Source organism: Microtus pennsylvanicus, chromosome X, assembly GCF_037038515.1.
Source record: "Microtus pennsylvanicus isolate mMicPen1 chromosome X, mMicPen1.hap1, whole genome shotgun sequence".
Classification (NCBI taxonomy): Eukaryota; Metazoa; Chordata; class Mammalia; order Rodentia; family Cricetidae; genus Microtus; species Microtus pennsylvanicus.
Genome location: NC_134601.1, coordinates 44,628,085 through 44,641,674, shown reverse-complemented (window position 1 = coordinate 44,641,674; position 13,590 = coordinate 44,628,085). Strand labels below are relative to the sequence as shown.

General features: G+C 44.6%; 1 non-coding gene and 1 pseudogene across 1 annotated transcript; one reads left to right on the top strand and one right to left on the bottom strand.

Moving 5' to 3' along the window:
- Window positions 1–503: 503 nt before the first annotated feature.
- Window positions 504–1,057, bottom strand: LOC142840213 (large ribosomal subunit protein uL6 pseudogene; annotated as a pseudogene).
- A 2,275-nt stretch (window positions 1,058–3,332) lies between these two features.
- LOC142841915 (U1 spliceosomal RNA) lies at window positions 3,333–3,495 on the top strand. Its single transcript, XR_012909150.1, has one exon. It is a non-coding gene; the product is annotated as a U1 spliceosomal RNA (small nuclear RNA).
- The last annotated feature ends 10,095 nt before the right edge of the window (window positions 3,496–13,590 follow it).

Below are 13,590 nucleotides of genomic sequence, written 5' to 3'. Positions count from 1 at the left end.
TGCCAGAGCTCACTATTATTTCAGTTCTCACATAGACATACATGTATGCACAATAAAATAGACATAGACAAACACCATTGCACATAAAATAAAAAAAAATAGTCATTTAAAAAAATTAGTTGCCTGGCATGGTCATGCACATATTTATCCTAACACCCAGAAGGCAGAGACAGGCAGATCTGTATGCACTTAAGTTCAGCCTGGACTACTTAGTGAATTCCAGGTTAGCCAGGTCTATATAATGAGATATTGTTTCCAAAGATTAATGAGGAGTTGAGCCAGGTGCTGGTGGCACATGCCTTTAATCCTAGCACTCAGGAGGCAGAGGCAGGCAGATCTCTGTGAGTTCGAGGCCAGTCTGGTCTACAAGTGCTAGTTCCAGGACAGGCTCCAAAACTACAGAGAAACCCTGTCTCAGGAAAAAAAAAGTTTATGGCATCATTAAAACACACAGTTGGCTTGATAATCCAGAATCTTGTTTCTGTAGCAGGATAAATTAGATCTTATTCACTAGCCTGCTGTACTGTTCCTTGTACAGAAACATAGATGCCATCAAAAATGTTCTGATTGCCTTGTTTTTTAATTGTTATAGCTTGCTGAATCAAAGAAGCTGAATTTGAAACAAGTTCAATATCTTTTCTTTCAAAAATTAATGTATCTTTCTGGGCTTGATAAACAGAAAAAGCAACATCTATCCTCATCTGAATCCTGCAGATACTTTTTCATACAAGAAATTTCAACAAGAGACTCATTATCCGCAATAATAATATTGATAGGGAAGTAAGTTTACATGGACCTCACCTTGTAACGGAAGCCCAGTGCACCACAGTTGAATCATATTCTGTACGTGACCATAGATAGCCTTTCTTTTTGCCTATCATTTGTCAACCCAGAGCCTCTTCCTTCTCTTTTCATTGAGGCTGAGCTCCATATTGATATGATTCAAGATCTTCCAAAGGCTTCCTCTGGGGCCCTTCGCCATAACAGTGAACCCATTCAGAGTGGTGACAACAGTTTCTGGAATATCCTTGGTGTGATTGCTGAGAATGGTTTTCATTCTCGCCATAGATCTGGTTTTAAAAAAATAAAGCCGCACTAATCATTTATGAGCATAAATCAATTTCTTCTGGCAGAGGCAGACTTATTTCTGATCAACCGTCCCATACCACAATAAATATAGAAGCTGAATGACCAGGCATGGTGGTGCTAACCTGCAACCTCAGAATCCAGGCAGTTGAAATAGATGGTAAGGCCTTGTCTCAAGGAAAAAATGCTGGAAAGCACTATAAATATATTGTTTTAACTTGATCACACTGGAGGGCCTCCAAAATATCAAGGAATTGACAAGCTGAAATTCTGGACCGGAGGAAAATGTAGGCAGGAATGGGACGAGCCAGATAGAGATCTGGTTACATCTTTGCTTCTAAGCAACTTGCCAGCTTGAAATCTGTGGATGAAATGTTAAAAACCTGTGAAATGATGATGAAAAAATAACAGTGTCAAAGACTCTCAGAGATGTAATAGAACTTCCATGAGGAAAATAGAGCTGAGGATCCATGGAGGAAGAGTAATCATAGTAAATACCACAAAAGTCTCAGTCTACCCACTCCCAATCGCTAGAACCTTACCATTGGGATAAGAGTGAATGAGAACTAGATGAGTCTTATGAAAACTGAAGGTCAGTCCCAATCTCTAATCAGATTATGATGGTCACTTATCCTTGCTTTGTGTTCTTGCCAAAGGAAGAAAAAATAAATATCATCTAGAAGAAAAGAGTATCAACCAGCAGCAACTCTACATTTTATGCTTTGTTCTACACTCAATTACCAATAATGGGGCCATACAAAAAGACAACCACCAGCCAAATTATGAGAAAAAGGTCAGGACAATAAACCCTGACATAAAAAAGATTCAGATATTAAATTTTTCAATAATAGATTTTAAATAACTACAATTAACATATTCATGACATAAGGGATAATTTCAGCAATGTGTGATTGCTTACATGCTATATTAGTTGCTTCCTATTTGTAGAAATAAGAGCAGCGGGGCTGCTTACCGCCACCCGGCTAGCTTTACGCAAAATAATTACACAGAAACTGTATTCTTTTGAACACTGACTGGCCCATTAGTTCCAGCCTCTTATTGAATAGCTCTTACATATTGATCTAACCCATTTCTAATAATCTGTGTAGCCCACGAGGTGGCTTACCAGAGAAGATCTTAACCTGCGTCTGTCTGGAGTGGAAGAATCATGGCGACTCTGACTCAGCTTTTTTCTCCCAGCATTCTGTTCTGTTTACTCCACCTATCTAAATTCTACCCTATCAGAGGGCCAAGCAGTTTCTTTATTAATTAACCAATGAAAGCAACAGATAAGATACAAGACCCACCTCCATCACCTATTGCTATGATAAAACACCATCCTCATTCAAATCTTTATACATGCTGGGCAGTGGTGGTGCACGCCTTTAATCCCAGCACTCGGGAGGCAGAGGCAAGCAGATCTCTGTGAGTTCGAGGCCAGCCTGGTCTACAAAACCAGAACATGCTCCAAAGCTACAGAGAAACCCTGTCTCAAAAAAAAGACCCCAAAAATCAAATCTTCATACATGCAGAAGGATTATATTAAGGAACTGGGTTAAGATTATATTAAGGAACTGGGTTTCTTGGTTTCTTACTGTTAATCCATTGAGAAGGCCTAGGAGTAGCAACATACTAATAGCAATGAGAATACTTGGCACCTAAATTTTGACCTATAAATAACATTCTCCACCCAAAGGAACCAAGAATCTTTACTGAAAACACTAATTCCAAAGGGTTTAGACACCAAATAAAATGGGCCTGGAACTTCTTTTTGGCCCTAAAAATAAAGAATTGCTCAAATAATTATGGGAGCATGTAAAAAGACATAGGAGTCAATCTAAAAGGGTTCCTTCTAATAAATTTGAACATCACAATAACAGATAAAAAATATCAAATAGCTGGGTGGTGGTGGCACACGCATTCAAGAGGCAGAGGTGTGCAAATCTCTGTGAGTTCGAGGCCAGCCTGGTCTACAGAACGAGTTCCAGAACTGGTTCTATAGCTATTGAGAAAGCCATGAGTCTGCCAGGCAGTAGTGGCACATGCCTTTAATCCTAAAACTCAGGAGGCAGAGGCAGGCGGATCTCTGTAAATTTGAGGCCAGCCTGGTCTACAAGAGTAAGTTCTAGGACAGGCTCCAAAGCTACAGAGAAATCCTGTCTCAAAAAAACAAACAAAAAAAATGAAAAAGGAAGGAAGGAAGGAAGAAAAGAAAGCCATGAGTCCACATTGCCATGAACGATGAGACACTTACTTGAAGGGGAGAGTTACCATGATTATGAAGGTGATTATCTCAGGATGGAGCTCATCTGTTGCACCCTGGGTGTGCTGTCTCCTGTGATTTCCTCAAATGTGGAAAACTTGACTGCATAATTTGTGGTAGTGGTGAAATATGTTCATGCTCCCCTAAAATAAAAACTGTAAAAACAGTAAGTTTTATGACTATATGTGAGAGTGTGTGTGTGTGTGTGTGTGTGTGTGTAGTTACTCATTGCCTGTAGAAAGAGATAATTGATAGGCAAACATAGCATCAAAGTTTCTTTCTGTCAGATACTTAAAGTTGAAACAATACAAGAAAATAACCTTTTAGAAGAGAAAATTCAGATAATGTCACCTTAATCAAATGAACAAAGAGAAAATGACCAATGATAAAACACAGTGGACTGGAGAGATGGCTCAGCGGCTAAGAGCACTTGCTTTTCTTGCAGAGAACCTGAGTTCATTTCCAAGCACCCACATCAGGTGGCTCACAATGACCTGACTCCAGCTCCTGGGGATCCAACAACTCTGACCGCCAAGGGTTTTATCCCAACACAAACACACACAACTCACATAATTTTAAAAATAATAAAAATAAATCTTTAAAAAATAATAAAATAGCGAAACAACATGCTCCCAGTCAGATGTCGTGAAAAGAAAAAGCATTATTTCTTCGGTATTAATGCCCAAATTTCACAGGCAGAATATAATCATGAGGAAATGTCAGAAAGACCCAAGTTACAGGGCATTTCACAAAATCACTAGACTATTATCTTCAAGTATTGAAAATTGAAGGATACTGAGTCGAAATTAGAACAAAATGCAGCACTTGATTCTGAATTGGATTCTCTGACTTAAGGACACTGCTGAAAACCTGGCCAGGCTTGAGTGGGATGGTAGCAATAGCAACACTATAATCTAATGTTGATGGTTATACTAAAAGCTTTATAATAGAGCACTCCTGTATTTGAGCAAACACACAGACAAATGTCCAGAAATAAGAGGGTAGGCGGTGGGAGGTGTTCTTTGTATCATGCTGAAAACTCTTCTGTAGGTTTGAAACTGTTTTGAGGCTTATGTAAATGTCCTGTGAAGCGGGCAAGATTGCTCATGGGTAAAGATGCTTGTTTTTAAGCTTAAAGTCCTCAGTTTGATCCCTGGGACCCACACAGAAGAAGGCAAGAACCAATTCCCACAAGCTGTCCTTTGTTCTTCACATGGGCACCATAGAGCATGCACACAAACACACACTCATACTCAATAAAAATAAATGTAAAAAAATAAGATGCCTTGTGGAATATTTTAAACAATGAATTAAAATTTATGTCATCAAAATATATCCCTATCAGAACTTCCCACTGAAATACTTATATTAACTATAAATACCAATTAAAATGCAGACTGTTAGACTACTTTATTTTATTTTGTTTTTTGTTTTTTGGTTTTTTTTTGATTTTTCGAGACAGGGTTTCTCTGTGGTTTTGGAGCCTGTCCTGGAACTAGCTCTTGTAGACCAGGCTGGTCTCGAACTCACAGAGATCCGCCTGCCTCTGCCTCCCAAGTGCTGGGATTAAAGGCGTGCGCCACCACCGCCCGGCTAGACTACTTTGTTTTAGAGACAGGCTGTTATTATATAGTCCTGGCTGGTCTGGAACTTGCTACATAGAGCAGGCTAGCCTCAAATTCATAGAGATCCGCATTCCTCTGCATCCTGACTGTTGAGATAAAAGGCATGCGCCACCACACCTGGCCCAGACTATATTTTAACAGGAATATTAGTTACTTTTCTATTGCTGTGATAAAACATTGTGGTCAAGGCAATTTACAAAAAAAAAGAGTTTGTTTGGGCTTATGGGAGCAGAGGGATAAGGGTCCATGGTGGCTGGGAGGAAGCAGGCATGGCAGCTGGAATGGCAAGCTGAGAGCTGACAGCTTGAACCATAGGCAGGAAGCAGAGAACGTGTACTGGGGATAGCAATGGGCTTTGAAACCTCAAAGCCTGCCCCAGTGACACAAAAAGGTCATAACTCTTAATCCTACCCGAATAGTGCCACCGACTGAGGACCAAGTATTCAAACATATAAGCCTATAGGGGTTATTCTCTTTCAAACCATCACAAGTTCAATGGTTGATGACTTGCTTTGTCTGCATGCTAGTATCTTGGGCAACTGAGGAGAGGGAACCTGAAATGACCCTATCCTATAGCCATACTGATGAATATCTTGCATATCATCATAGAACCTTCATCTGGCGATGGATGGAGATAGAGACAGAGACCCACATTGGAGCACCGGACTGAGCTCCCAAGGTCCAAATGAGGAGCAGAAGGAGGGAGAACATGAGCAAGGAAGTCAGGACCGCGAGGGGTGCGCCCACCCACTGTGACAGTGGGGCTGATCTATTGGGAGCTCACCAAGGCCAGCTGGACTGGGACTGAATAAGCATGGGATGAAACTGGACTCTCTGAACATGGCGGACAATGAAGACGGATGAGAAGCCAAGGACAATGGCACTAGGTTTCGATCCTACTGCATGAACTGGCTTTGTGGGAGCCTAGCCTGCTTGGATGCTCACCTTCCTGGACCTGGATGGAGGGGGGGAGGACCTTGGACTTCCCACAGGGCAGGGAACCCTGACTGCTCTTCGGACTGGAGAGGGAGGGGGAGGGGAGGGGGTGTGGGGAGGGGGGAGGGGGAGGGAAAGGGAGGTGGGGAGGAGGCGGAAATTTTTTTCAACAACAACAAAATAAATAAATAAATAATGCACCCCTTAAAATATAGAAACTAACATTGAAAGTAAAACTAAAAAAAATGCAGTGTAAGCAATAAATATATCAAAGGCAATGGCTGCACCAAAAAGTAAGTTGGGGAGGAAAGGGTTTATTCAGTTTACACTTCCACATTGCTGTTCATCACTGAAGGAAGTCAGGACAGGAACTCAAACAGGGCAGGATCCTGGAGGCAGGAGTTGATGCAAAGGCCTTGGAGGGGTGTTATTTACTGGCTTTCTTCCCATGGCTTGCTCAGCCTGCTTTCTTACAGATCCCAGGACCACTAGCCCAGGGATAGCACCACCCAAAATGGACTGGGTCCTCCCCCATCAATCACTAAGAAAATGCCCTACAGCCAGATGTTATGGGGCATTTTCTCAATTAAGGTTCTCTCCATTCAGATAACTCTAGTTTGTATGTCCAGCTGACATAAGACTAGCCAGCACAGTTAGCTAAGTGTCTGTCACACAAGCATGAGGATGTGAATTCAGACCCCCAGCACTGATGTGAAGAGTCGGGTACAGTGGTGTACCCCTTTAACCCCAGTTCATTAGCCAGTGAACAGAGCTAATTCAGGGAGCTCTGGCTTCATTGAGAGATCCTGTCTCAGAAAAAGGAGACTGATACACAGACAATATGTTTCCACTTAAATAGTGGCATGATTTTTATGAGAATAACCAATATCTTTCTGGTTTGATTTGAGGCCAGCTCCATGGGAAAGAATTTATGCCTGGAATAGTAAGTAAACCTCGCCAAAACCCCTATTTAGGAAGATGACAAGGTCCTAGTATGGACCCTACCACTATTGTTTTGCTAAATATATATGTTGTGCCTTTCAAAGTGCTTTCAAAGTATTTGGGTTTATGCTCTTAAAATGCTGCCACTCCTAGAACAAGTGAATTGCACTTACTGTAAAGATTCGAAACTCATCCAGGTGCTAGGAATAACTGACCAGTGAGTACTAGAAATGGGTAGAAAAATTACTGACTCAAAATGTTAAGCTAAATCTCTGATCAATAAATTGACTGACCACAAAGTTGGACAACCCAGGAGCAAGTCTGTTATATGATACTATTCCTAGAGAGATGTAAACAAATTCACCCCAGATAGGGAGCCTCCAACATACCAAAGTACAAATATCACCAAAGTTTGACTTGCTGAACCAATGAGTTTTACTAGGGTTACTTACAGGAATATGGGAGTGGGGTTACTTACAGGAGCAGAAATAACATGAAGATGGTTTGTTATGGTTTTCTGTCTCTTTAAGAGATAAGCCATGCCCACTCCCTCCCCCATCCGCTGAGGCAGGCTGATCTTCAGCTTTCAGCCTGAGCTCGCTCTCTTTTCCATCTTCCTCTCGGAGAGGCAGTTTCGCTTCTGCCTCTCTCCCCACTTCTCTGCTTCCCCCTTCTCTGTCTCTTTCTCCTCTTCTCTCTCTCTCTCTCTCTCTCTCTCTCTCTCTCTCTCTCTCTCCCTCCCTCTCTCTCTGTCCTTCCTTCACCCTTCCTCCTCCATAACCCCCTGAATAAACATTCAACCTCACCCTGCATGTCGTGTCTATTCATGTTTCTGTCTTCTGCCCGCCTGCCATGTGTCTCTCTGCCTGGGACCAGCCATTGCTCAGGGACCAGCAGCTGTCTCTGCCTGGGGCCCACTGCCTGCTGCCATTTGGGACCTACAGCATTTCTGCTGCCTACTGCCACTGGGGATCTTGCAACATTTTTTTAAAAAGAATATTAGGTTGCATCACCAAAGCCCACTCCAGTATGAGTGACAGTTCCTGGAAACTGGAAACCTGGAGCACACTACACAGCCTGTAGGCAGCTCAGGGGATTGGAGAGTCTCCTTTCCAGGTGCCTCAGTTGGTCTCACCCTGTTCAAGGCTGCTCAGATGGTTTAAGAGAGTCTCTTAACAGTCCTTACAGTTTATATATGTATTTGGGCGGTAGAAGCTTAGTGAATATGGTCAGTTTTAGGAACTTCCTGAAGTTATTCAATTGTTTACTTCCTGAACTTAACAGCTTCAGTGAATAACAGTATGTTCATGCACCTACACCTTTTAGGACACCTTGCTGATTTCTCCTCCTGTAAACATCCTGTGTCTTAGCAAGACTTCCTCCAAGTTGGAAGGCTTTAGTCTTGGAGGAAACTGCTACACAACAGACCCCTAGACAGTTAAATTTCTTTCTTTCTTTCTTTCTTTTTTTTAGATTTATTTATTATGCCTGCATATATACTTGCACACCAGAAGAGGGCACCAGACCTCATTACAGATGGTTGTGAGCCACCATGTGGTTGCCAGGAATTGCACTCAGGACCTTTGGAGGAACAGGCAATGCTCTTAACTGCTGAGCCATCTCTCCAGCCCCCGACAGTTAAATTTAAATATAAAAACAAGACTGTTAATCAGAGAATCTTGTCACACACTCAAAGGAATTAAAACTCTTTAGTACAAGCATATCACTAAGCAAAAACAATAAAAAATTTAAACAGAAAATGATAAATAACCTTATATACCTTGAAGAGAGAGGAATCAGAATCTATAGTTGTTACCAGTGAAAGACCTGGATAAATCCAGACCTCCCCAGCAGGAAGAAAATAGCCAAAAATCCAAGCAGGAAGAGAAGAATCAGGAATCTAGCCTAGCATTAGCCAGTTTAGTGACTGTGTTTCAGGAACTAGCTGAAGATAAAGTTAGGTTGTAATCTTGAGAATAATCTTGAGAAACAGGGAGTTTCCCCCTTCTGATTGTCATTGTAATGTGTTTTAAGAACTAGCTGATAATGACCTTGGGAGTGGTCCTGAGAGGCACGGGGTTGCCCCCTTGTAATCTTCACTGGTATTTTCGGAATTTTCTGTGACACACTCCCGGCCAATTCCGGATCACTGGGCTGTGGTTTCTTCCCTTAAAAATCGCTTCTCCCGATCACTCGGGGTCGAACTCTTCCCCTGCGTGGGTTATGAGTCTCGGCCCCAGTGCACTGGTTCCCGTCTCATCTCATCAATTAAAGCCTGGTGTGATTGCAGTGTTGGACTCTAGCGTCCAAACACCGAGAAGGAGTCACCCCCAGAGACCATCTCATACACCACAGCCGATGCAAAAGCATGAGGATTTTATTAATTCTGTCTTGACAGGGTCCACCAGCATTCGGGAAGCCGAGGGACCTCGAACAGCTGGTACAGTCAACTTTTAAAGGGGCCATAGAAGCAAGGGGGGTTGTTCTTTGACTATCCTGATTGGCTTATTTGAAAGGGCTATTACCAATAATTGACTGGAGAGCTGTTGCCAGACCAGATGAGGTAAGAGGTCATTTTGACCCCGTTTCCCAGGGGACCGAACCAAAGCATACGTATATGGGTAATTGTTCAGGAACTGAGTACATGCGAGTGTAGCTGTTAGGTCCTTGGTTCCCAGGGGAGGAGGGGAAGCACTATGGCACAGAGGCTGAGAGGATTCAGAATTGTCAAAAATGGCTTCAGGACTGTCTTAAAGTCTTACATTCCCTCCTCTTATTTGGTCAAATACCTCAATCTTGAGATATTAGTAAATTTGGAGGACCACTTGGATCTGTACACAGAGATTAACAAACCAGTGTTGTTTCCTCATAATAGGGAGGTCCTGCTGACAAGCACAGCCAACAAGATTGTGTCAAGCTGGGGTCAGTACTATTTAGCAAAGAAAAGGCTCCCACTATCAGATTAAACAGTCACTGGCCTGTATTAGAGCTTGCCAGCAGTGAAGCAGGGGTTGCAGAAGGGTTTTTAGGACTAGGAGTGGAAAGGGGGCTACCTCAGCAGGGGCTAGCTGGCCCTGGTCAGGTAATACCAAGTTGGGCCCTAGTACTATGGTCATTGGAGGTGTTACAACAACTCACAGGGTAAACAGAATTTCTATGTCTTTTCTTCCTGGATCATATAACTATAAACCCCAAATATTGCCTGTTAACTGGTTAGCTCTTTTTTTTTTTTTTGGTGTGGTACGAGTGAAAGAGACTAAGTCCTTTTTGTTAACCCTCAACCAGGAGACATTGACATGGGTTTTACATCCCCAGGCAGCATAATAAAATATTTTAGCCCCCCCCCCCCAATACTGCAGAGTTTGCTTTTCCCCCGGACAAATATATCATTCAGAATATTTGTATACAGGATAAAAGTTTCTGGGGGTTTTCTCAGTATCCTCCCAAGAGGCTTTTGCTAAAACACACAGATCAAAAGTTAGCTGGGGGAACCAGGTATTCAGGGGATGAACTTCAGTGGCTAGCCTTAAGGCTTGCCCAGTCTCAAAGTTAGTCAGGGTCCAGATTAAACATCAGGGCAAAGATCAGCAAGCCTGGCAGAATCAGGCCTCCTTGAGAGGATTTTGGGTACATTGAAGCTTTCATTTGGATGGTCCTGGGTCGTCCTGTGAAGGTACAGGCTTGACGTGAGACGCATGCATCCAGGCTGCAATACCGTCCACTTTGAGGGCAGTAGGTATAGGGTCCCTTCCAGCGAGGTTTAAGGTTCTGAGACCGGTGTCTCTGAACATATACAGAATCGCCAACCTGGAACGGGTGTGAGATTTCCGGGTGCCCGGGCTGGTGTTGGGAGGTGCCAGCAGAGAAACAGGGAGAGTAGCTTAGTCCAGCAGGCAGCAGCAGGGATAGCTAGGGCCCCTTTAGGGTCTAGTCTGGCCTGCAGCAGCAGGCTCTGGTCAGATAGTACTTGGTTTTAAATACCATCTTATGCCCCAAGTCCTTCCCGACACCCATGGAGACAGTCCCGCTTCTTGCCTCTGGGAGCCCCTGGGAGACAAGTGGGGGAGATGTCTGAACCCCCGTGTCCAAATATTTCCTCCAGGGGAAAATCTTTTGCCAGCCTCCGGGGCAGCTGTGGGGGACATGTATCTCGGATATCCCAGGAGGCTAGCTCTGCCACTAGTTGACAGAAATCAGGGGTAAGGACAGGGGTATCAAAGCAAGGGCTTGAGGAGGCATGGATTGCAGGTATGAGCGGGCAGCTGCTGTTCTGGCTGTGGGGTGCTGCAGCTTTTCTCATGTCCCACCGGATATACCCCAGGTGTCAATTCTGGAACGAATGCGAGATTTCCAGGTGTCAGGGTGGCCAGGGGTCTATATGCCTGGGTTCGGAGATCTGGAGAGCCTTCAACCTCGCCTGCAGATGGGGTTTGTGAGCAAATGGGTCATGAGGGGCCTTAGGAAACTAAGAGGGGGGGTCCCCCATATTGGATCTCATAGGGGGTTAGTCCAAGCTGAGACGGGGTGTTTCGTACACAGAACAGGGCTAGGGGAAGGAGCTGTACCCAGTCTCTAGTGCCAGATTCCAAAGGCTAATTTGGTAAGGGTCTTTATTTATCCTGAACTCTGGGGTCTGTATGCACAATGTAATTTTCCCCAGTCTTACCTATGTCCTGACTTTTTCTGAGCAACAAGGCAGTTTTACCATCAACCTCGATTACCTTGAGCAGGCCAAACCTCGAGAAGATTTCTTCTTTGATCTTCTTAGTCCTGATAAGAAAAAGCTTTTCTGCCTTCCGGCCGATGTCCCTTTAAGTAGGCTGCTCAGTTCATTTACCATTGCTGCCCTGTCTTCTTCAGCAAATCCTACCGGCACACGCCACCAAAACCGGCTCTGCTTGGGCATTGCTGAACCCCAAGCTTTCCACAGTTGCGATTTGGGAGCTGGGGGCAGTTGTTCTCTGTGAAACTTGCAAGCAGCTCGGGAAGGCTGTTTGCAATTGGGCTCCGGCACCTCCCGGGCCCCTCCTCTCTTCAGTCAGTTGCTACCTGCGGGGGCAGGTGGCTGTAAGTAGAGTTCCCAGGCTTGGGCTGTGACCAAGGCAGCTGGGAGGAGGATTCAGCTGGCAGTGGCTGCAAAGCCTTCCTCAGCGAGGTGGGCATGGCGAAGGCAGAGAGCAGCCTGCTTTTCTTTACAGCCCTGGAGAACACTAGGGGAAGTCAAAGTCTCCAACAGGTCTTTTTGTAATAAAAGTGTGGGACACTCAGGAATAATCAGCCATCCTTGTGTCCATAATCAAATGCTTTAGACATAGCGAGGGGGAACTCCTCCCCCCTTCCCCCCCCGTACACCCCAGAATCGGACACCTGGGTGTATAGTATAAACAAGGGGGGGGGATTTCAGTACTGTCACTGTGGCTGCTGCATAGGCCTCTCAGGTGGGCAGAGCATCGCTTCAGTAGCTGGCTGTGCTTGGCGCCGTTTTCCGACCTGCTTCTGTTCAGCAGCTGCTTTGGGAAGCGTCTTGAGCCCAAAGTCCTGTAGGGCCACTCCTCACTGAAGTCTGCATTCGGCCACTCAGGGGCTGCTCTGTCTGAGGTGCGCAGTCTCTGCAGCTGTCATTTTTTGTTGCCTCCCTATCTAATTTTTTCCTTTATTAAGTCCTGGAGGAAGCATCTCTGCAGTCCCTCCATTCTCTGCAACTTGCTACGAATATCTGATGCTGACTGGCCTATAAAAGACATCACTACATTGGCTTGGCGATCTACTGCCATGGGATCAAAAGGGGTTTACATCCTGTACCCCTCCAATAATCTTTCTAAAAATCCTGTAGGAGTACTATCAGACCTTTGTACTATTGCTCTTACCTTAGCCAAATTAACAAATTAGTGAGGTGCTTTGCAACCCCCCCTCCTTTTTTTAGACCCGCCAACTGGACTCTGGCAATAAAAACAGAGCTGCTCCCTACCAGCTGGAGTATTTAAGTCCCATCCTCTATCTTGTCCGGTGATTGGGTTGGCCTGCTGTCAGCTCCTGGGACATTCTTTTTTCCTCTGTGGTTAGGAGCACCTGTAAGAGCTGCTGGCAATCATTCCAAGTGGGCTGATGAATAACCAGAACAGATTCTATAAGCCTGGTCACGGCCTGAGGGTCCCGAGAAAAGGAAGGGTTGTAAGTAAAGATTAGAAGCAGAAAAAGGCAGTATTGTAATTGGCCTGCTACTGAGCAAAGGGGAAATGCTTGGGAGGTCACTCTCTCCCTAGCGGACATCCCTCCCCTGTCCCAGCATAGACGCTGAGCACTGAAGTTTTCAGGGCTAGGGCCCCTGACCAGCAGGGCTCCTCAGGAACGAAGTGCTTCCTCTGAGGGAGGAGGAGGGAGAAGTCTGCCATGCCGGAGCGCTTGGCTGGATATTGGCTGGATATCAGGAAGAACCGGAGGTGCCTGGATTTTGGGTTTCTTTTGCTCCTGTACAGGAAAGAGAGAAGACAAAGGGCTTGGGGAGGGGCAGCCACCACCTCCTCCAGCAATGGGGCTGCTTTCGGAATCAGGGAAACTGATGATGGCCAGGGGGCTGGTGCCAGGTTCTGAATTCCTGCAGGTGGATTTTAACAAAGACAAACCAACATACAAAAACAAAAATATAAAGAGACAGACAAACTCAAAACCAGAAGCTGGTGCTCTCACCACCACTCTGGTGTAGAACTGAAAATACACAAGAACAAAAAGACAGACATA